Raw genomic sequence first — 8,332 nt, forward strand, 5'->3', positions numbered from 1 at the left:
CCAATATCCTTGATGAACATGGATGCAAAAATTCTCACCAAAATACTAGCCAATAGGATCCAACAGTACATTAAAAGGATTATTCACCATGACCAAGTGGGATTTATTCCTGGGCTGCAAGGCTGGTTCAACATCCGCAAATCAATCAACGTGATACAATACATTAACAAAAGAAAGAACAAGAATCATATGATCCTCTCAATAGATGCAGAAAAAGCATTTGACAAAGTACAACATCCTTTCTTGATCAAAACTCTTCAGAGTATAGGGATAGAGGGTACATACCTCAATATCATAAAAGCCATCTATGAAAAACCTACAGCGAGTATCATTCTCAATGGGGAAAGGCTGAGAGCCTTTCCCCTAAGGTCAGGAACGCGGCAGGGATGTCCACTCTCACCACTGCTATTCAACATAGTATTAGAAGTCCTAGCCACAGCAATCAGACAACAAAAAGAAATCAAAGGCATCCAAATCGGCAAAGAGGAAGTCAAACTCTCACTCTTTGCAGATGATATGATACTGTACGTGGAAAACCCAAAAGACTCCACCCCAAAACTGCTAGAACTCATACAGGAATTCAGTAAAGTAGCAGGATATAAAATCAATGCACAGAAATCAGTGGCATTCCTATACACCAACAACAAGACAGAAGAGAGACAAATCAAGGAGTCTATCCCATTTACAATTGCACCCAAAACCATTAGATACCTAGGAATAAATCTAACCAAAGAGGCAAAGGATCTGTACTCAGAAAACTATAAAATACTCATGAAAGAAATTGAAGAAGACACAAAGAAATGGAAAAACGTTCCATGCTCATGGATTGGAAGAACAAACATTGTGAAGATGTCAATGCTACCTAGAGCAATCTACACATTCAATGCAATCCCCATCAAAATACCATCCACTTTTTTCAAAGAAATGGAACAAATAATCCTAAAATTTGTATGGAACCAGAAGAGACCCAGAATAGCCAGAGGAATACTGAAAAAGAAAAGCAAAGCTGGCGGCATCACAATTCCGGACTTCCAGCTCTATTACAAAGCTGTCATCATCAAGACAGTATGGTACTGGCACAAAAACAGACGCATAGATCAATGGAACAGAATCGAGAGCCCAGAAATGGACCCTCAACTCTATGGTCAACTTATTTTTGACAAAGCAGGAAAGAATGTCCAATGGCAAAAAGACAGTCTCTTCAACAAATGGTGTTGGGAAAATTGGACAGCCACATGCAGAAGAATGAAACTGGACCATTTCCTTACACCTCACACAAAAATAGACTCCAAATGGTTGAAAGACCTAAACGTGAGACAGGAGTCCATCCAAATCCTAAAGGAGAACACAGGTAGCAACCTTTTCGACCTTAGCCGCAGCAACTTCTTCCTAGAAACATCGCCAAAGGCACAGGAAGTCAGGGCAAAAATGAACTATTGGGATTTCATCAAGATAAAAAGCTTTTGCACAGCAAAAGAAACAGTCCACAAAACCAAAAGACAACCGACAGAATGGGAGAAAATATTTGCAAACGACATATCAGATAAAGGGCTAGTATCCAAAATCTATAAAGAACTTATCAAACTCAACACCCAAAGAACAAATAATCCAATCAAGAAATGGGCAGAAGACATGAAAAGACATTTCTCCAAAGAAGACATCCAAATGGCCAACAGGCACATGAAAAAGTGCTCAACATCACTCGGCATCAGGGAAATCCAAATCAAAACCTCAATGAGATACCACCTCACACCCGTCAGAATGGCTAAAATTAACAAGTCAGGGAACGACAGATGTTGGCGGGGATGTGGAGAAAGGGGAACCCTCCTACACTGTTGGTGGGAATGCAAGCTGGTGCAACCCCTCTGCAAAACAGTATGGAGGTTCCTCAAACAGTTGAAATTAGAGCTACCGTTCGATCCAGCAATTGCACTACTGGGTATTTACCACAAAGATACAAATGTAGGGACCCGAAGGGGTACATGTACCCCAATGTTTATAGCAGCAATGTCCACAATAGCCAAACTGTGGAAAGAGCCAAGATGCCCATCGACAGATGAATGGATAAAGAAGATGTGGTATATATACACAATGGAATATTATGCAGCCATCAAAAGGAATGAGATCTTGCCATTTGCAACGACGTGGATGGAACTGGAGGGTGTTATGCTGAGTGAAATAAGTCAATCAGAGAAAGACATGTATCACATGACCTCACTGATATGAGGAATTCTTAATCTCAGGAAACAAACTGAGTGTTACTGGAGTGGTTGGGGGTGGGAGGGATGGGATGGCTGGGTGATAGACATTGGGGAGAGTATGTGCTACGGTGAGCGCTGTGAATTGTGCAAGACTGTTGAATCACAGATCTGTACTTCTGAAACAAATAACGCAACATATTTTAAGAAAAAAGGAAAAGAAGAAGATAACAGGAGAGGAAGAAAAGGGGAGTATGTCAGAGGGGGAGACGAACCATGAGAGATGATGGACTCTGAAAAACAAACTGAGGGTTCTAGAGGGTAGGGGGGTGGGGGGATGGGTTAGCCTGGTGATGGGTATTGAGGAGGGCACGTTCTGCATGGAGCACTGGGTGTTATGAACAAACAATGAATCATGGAACACTGCATCAAAAACTAATGATGTAATATATGGTGATTAACATAACAATAAAAAATTAAAAAAAAAAGATAAAAAGCTTTTGCACAGCAAAAGAAACAGTCCACAAAACCAAAAGACAACCGACAGAATGGGAGAACATATTTGCAAATGACATATCAGATAAAGGGCTAGTATCCAAAATTTATAAAGAACTTATCAAACTCAACACCAAAAGAACAAATAATCCAATCAAGAAATGGGCAGAAGACATGAACAGACATTTTTCCAAAGACATCCAAATGGCCAACAGACACATGAAAAAGTGCTCAACATCGCTCGGCATCAGGGCAATCCAAATCAAAACCTCCATGAGATACCATGTCACACCAATCAGAATGGCTAAAATTAACAAGTCAGGAAAGGACACATGTTGGCGGGGATGTGGAGAAAGGGGAACCCTCCTACACCTTTGGTGGGAATGCAAGCTGGTGCAACCACTCTGGAAAACAGTATGGAGTTTCCTCAAAAAGTTGAAAATAGAGCTACCATACGATCCAGCAATTGCACTACTGGGTATTTACCCCAAAGATACAAATGTAGGGATCCGAAGGGGTACGTGCACCCCAATATTTATAGCAGCAATGTCCACAATAGCCAGACTGTGGAAAAAGCCAAGATGTCCATTGACAGATGAATGGCTAAAGAAGATGTGGTATATATACACAATGGAATATTATGCAGCCATCAAAAGGAATGAGATCTTGCCATTTGCAACGACGTGGATGGAACTGGAGGGTGTTATGCTGAGTGAAATAAGTCAATCAGAGAAAGACATGTATCATATGATCTCACTGATATGAGGAATTCTTAATCTCAGGAAACAAACTGAGAGTTGCTGGAGTGTTTGGGGGTGGGAGGGATGAGGTGGCTGGGTAATAGACTTTGGGGAGGGTATGTGCTATGGTGAGTGCTGTGAATTGTGCAAGACTGTTGAATCACAGATCTGTACCTCTGAAACAAATAATGCAGTATATGTTAAGAAAAAAAAAAGAAGAAGAAGATAGCAGGAGGGGAAGAATGAACTGGGTAAATCGGAGGGGGAGATGAACCATGAGAAATGATGGACTCTGAAAAACAAACTGAGGGTTCTAGAGGGGAGGGGGATGGGGGATGGGTTAGCCTGGTGATGGGTATTAAAGAGGGCACATTCTGCGTGGAGCACTGGGTATTATGCACAAACAATTAATCATGGAACACTACATCAAAAACTAATGAAGTAATGTATGGTGATTAACATAACAATAAAAAAATTTAAATAAAAAATAAAAAATAAATAAATAAACATGTGGCAAACAACAGGGAAAAACAAAAACAAAAAAACCTGCAGCCTCTTACATCTTGTTTCAAAATGGCTAATTCCTGCTGCAGCCGGCCTGACCTAAGAAAGGCAATTATACAACACACTCTGGCTGGAAATTGATGTGCAGATTGATCAAGGAACATCATTTCTTGAATTAAGCTTTGTGGAAATAAAAGTGGCTTGTCAAAGCCCAACTTACTACAAATTCCAGAGAAGTTACAGACACTAAGTGATAGATTCATCTTGGGGCTCCAGGCAGATCTTAGGAAAAAGGGGATTTTCTTGGGCAGGCTTCTTCCCAGCAAACACAAGCTCATAGGTTCTCGGGGAAGGCTGTTAGGGTCCTGAGAGAGGAGCTGACCCTGGAGAAAGGGATGACTACCCTGCTTTCACAGACACCGGACGACACGGGCTGGGGAGAGCGGGAGCCTCACCTCCCCACAGGATCACCCCGGCTCCATCTCTAGAGAAGCTTCCCTCAAGGGCAGCCCTGGACCTCTCACAAGCAGACAGAGTCATGTCTCAGGCGGTGCCCATTGCCCCAACCAACCAATGCCATCAATGTGGCCAATCAGCTTAGAGTGTCCTCAGGAAGTACAGGGTCCATCTGGAGAGCCACACAGGGGGAAGCAAGGCAGCCAAGTTGGCTTGGGAGCAGGGGGGCTTCCTGGATAGGAACATGTCTCAGATAGGATTCCTGCAAATGATGCCATCCAGTGGAGGGTAGGGGCAATGCAGTGAGGCCACCCAAAGGCACATGGTGGCTGGCAGGTTGGCGGTGGGGGGGGTGGGCATCAAGGATGCTGTTTGGGGTTTAGAAGTCTAGGGGCCATTTGTGGAGGAATCAACCTACAGAGGGGACAGGCAGCAGAGGACCTGGGCCCTAGGCAGGCTCATGGTCCTTCACTGGGTACTCCTCCATCCAATGCCTGCTTATCCTCAGGTCACTCAGCAGGTGGAACAGTGCAAGCCTCTGCACGTGCAAGCCTCTGCACCTCCCAGCCAATGAGCATCAGTCTGCTGCCTGTAACATGCTGTTACCTGTTGGGTGGCTTACTCCAAGTGGTCTCTCTGTCTATTTGGACAGTGGTCTGAGACCACTCCAAGTGGTCTCAACTTTCTATTTTCCTCGGGGAATGCTTGTATTTGAGGCAGATAGCACAATTGCTTAAAAAATCAGCAAACATAAGATGAATTTCATGGTTAAAATACAATCTAGGTGTTAAGCACAAGTTTTGCCAAGGTAAAAGATTAGCCCTCCAGGTTATTCCTGCTAAAACCAATGACATCCATTTATCATTCTCAGGAACCTGCCATTTTGTCAGGGCATGGTAGGGTAGCCCATCTCTGCTCCATGCAGTGTCAGCCAGAGAAACTCAGTATGGGGGAAGAGATTACTTTTGAGGTGTTGCACTCACCATCCTCTGGGAGCCCAGGCAGGGCTGAGGGTCCTCAACTCTCTTCAGGGTGCTGGTGCTTGGGCTTCCTCACAGCGTGGCAGCTGGGATCCACAAGCAAATGTCCAAGGAGGAATGCATGCCAATTGTATGATTTATCCTTAACTCATCATGTCCCTTCCTCCAGAGTCTATTAGTTGCAGCTGTCACAAAAGCCTTCAGAGACCAAAGGAAAGGGATATATATTCAACCTCCTGATGGGGATGTACAAGATTCTAGAAAAGTGTATGTGGTAAAAGATATCACTGTGGCCATGTGTGGAAAATACAACCTGCCACATGAGCATCGAGAGAGTGTACAAAGTTCTATCCACCAATGGAGCCATTCTAAAGACCCCAGTAATCCTCCGCACCTCATTATCATTCATATCTGTCCTCCCCACCATCCCCATTCATGGTACACTGTGATACAGTGAGCTCGTGATGCAAGCAGGAGGAAGTGCTGCAGACCCATTGCCACCCCACTTGAATGGCCAGCCCAGCAGAGGCCCCTGCAAACACAGATGGCAGAAGTCTTAGGCTTTGGGAAATCCAGATCATTTAATGCTGCTACACCCCACCAGGGGACCAGATGGAAAAAGCCTGAGAGGCATTCAGTTGGAAAGAAGCCCCTGGGAAGTTTGTCATGGTATAATTGGGAGGAAATCCCAGTTTTAAAAAAAAGTAAGGAAAGAGGATGTCAGTAACCAATATCAAGGAGGTCTTGTGAACTTCATTTTCATAGAAAGTTTGAAAGTTAAGCCCATCTCTGACCAGCAGGGTGGCAAAGGAAACCAAGTCCTCAGTAGAAGGTCAGTGTTTGGTCACAGCACAAAAGAGGCAGGAGCATCTTATGAAAAGCTGGTGATGTAACAAAGCATGTTCACAATGTCACAGGGGCTCCCTAGGACTTGGAGATGTTTTAGGCTAGAATGAGGAGAGGCTTTATTTCATCTTAAAAAAAAAAAATATATATATATATATATACACACACGCACGCACTTAATGTATATACATACGTATGCGCTCACATACACACACACACGCACACTCGTGTATACACATACGTACGCGCGTGCGCACACATGCATGCTCATGTATACACATACGTATGTGCACACACACAGATACACACACATATATACAAATATATATATACATTATTTTTTCAGAGCAGTTTTAGGTTCACAGCAAAATTGAGCAGAAGGTACAGACATTTCCCATCTCTCTGTCCCCACAAATATATAGCCTCCCCATCATCAACATTATGCATCAAAATAGAATATTTGTTACAACTGATGAACTTACATTGAAACGTCATTATCATCCAAAGTCCATAGTTTACATTAGGGTTCACTCTTGGTGTTATACATTCTATGGGTTTGGACAAATGTATAATGATATGTATCAATCATTATAGTATCATACAGAGTAGTTTCACTGCCCTATAAATCCCCTGTGTTCTGCCTATTCATTCCCATGCTTCTCCCTAACCCCTGGCAGTTTTACTGTCTCTACAGTTTCTCCCTTTCTGAAATGTCATATAGCTGGAATCATCAAGTATGTCACGTTTTCAGACTGGCTTTTTTTTACTTACTTACATTTAAGTTTCCTCCATGTCTTTTTGTGGCTTAATAGATCATATATTTTTAGCATCTAATAGTATTCCATTGTCTGGATGGACCACAATTTATTTATCCTTTCACCTTCTGAAGGACATCTCGGTTGCTTCCAAGTTTTAGCAATTATGAAGAAAGCTGCTATAAACATCTGTGTGCAGATTTTTCTGTAGACATGTTTTCAGCTCCTTTTGGGTAGATAACAAGTAGTGTGATTACTGGATCTTATGAGTAAAAGTATATTTAGTTTTGTAAGAAACTGCTAAACTGTTTTCCAAAGTAGCTGTTAGCATTTTGTATTCCCTCCAGCAGTGAATGTGGGTTCCTGTTGCTCCACATTATCACCAGAATTTGGTGGTGTCAGTTTTCCGGGTTTTGGCCATTCTAATGTGTGTGTCTTGGTACCATTATTTTAACTTGCATTCCCCTGCTGACATATCACGTGGAGCGTCTTCTCATATGCTATTTGCTATCTGTCTACCTTCTTTGGTGAGGTGTCTGTTAAGGTCTGGCTCATTTTCTAACCAGGTTTTTTTGTTTTCCTGCTGTTGAGTTTTAAGAGGTCTTTGTATATTTTGGACAACAGATCTTTATCAGATGTGTCTTTTGTAAATATTTTCTTCCAGTCCATGGCTCATCTTCTCATTCTCTTGACAGTGTCTCTCACAGAACAGAAATCTTTAATTTTATCATTAATTTAATTTTATCAAGTCTCTTTCATTGATCATGGCTTTTGGTGTTGTATCTTAAATGTCATCATCAAATCCAAAGTCATCTAGATTTTCTCCTGTGTTATTTTCAAGGAGTCTTATAATTTCACACTTTATGTTTAGGTTCGTGATACTTTGAGTTAATTTTCAGAAGGGTGTAAGCTGTGTTTAAATTCTCTTTTTTGTTGTTTTTTGTTTGTTTGCTTGTGAATGTCCAGTTGTTCTAGCACCATTTGTCAAACACACTACCTTTGTTCCATTGTATTTCTTTAACTATTTTGTGAAAGATCAATTGACTGTATATGTGGGCCTGTTTCTGGGTGCTCTATTCTGTTGTGTTTTTTTTTTAAGCTCTATTCTGTTCCTTTGATCTCTTTGTCTATTTTTCACCAATACCATACATCTTGATTACTGTAGCTTTATAGTAATTCTTGAAGGTAAGTAGTGTCTGTCCTCTAGCTTTGTTCTTCCCACAGAAGCTATTAAACTGTCATCTGAGGAAGGGACCAAAGCTGGCAGAATTGTGAGACAGTGATGTGAAGTGGCCCCAAGATTCCAGCTGTACCCCAAGTAAGGAAAGCCAAGCAGTGTGTTTGCTCAGGGCTTTCTG

General features: G+C 42.1%; 1 long non-coding RNA gene across 3 annotated transcripts in view; it reads right to left on the reverse strand.

The window, feature by feature from the left end:
* The window catches only part of LOC112828153 (uncharacterized), a 25,111-nt gene extending 17,121 nt beyond the window's left edge, over window positions 1-7,990 (reverse strand). For 2 of the 3 annotated variants that reach the window (XR_003209426.2, XR_012377138.1), the window contains exons 1-2: window positions 6,995-7,990; window positions 5,377-5,571 (exon numbers count right to left, since the gene is read on the reverse strand). This is a non-coding gene — a long non-coding RNA (uncharacterized lncRNA). Of the gene's footprint in view, window positions 1-5,376; window positions 5,572-6,990 lie in introns of all 3 variants that reach the window. The other variant, XR_012377139.1, reaches the window with a different exon arrangement.
* Between the last annotated feature and the right edge of the window lie 342 nt (window positions 7,991-8,332).

The sequence above is a fragment of the Callorhinus ursinus genome, unplaced genomic scaffold, assembly GCF_003265705.2.
Source record: "Callorhinus ursinus isolate GAN/ISIS: 27379988/994484 unplaced genomic scaffold, GSC_fseal_2.0 scaffold111, whole genome shotgun sequence".
NCBI lineage: Eukaryota > Metazoa > Chordata > Mammalia > Carnivora > Otariidae > Callorhinus > Callorhinus ursinus.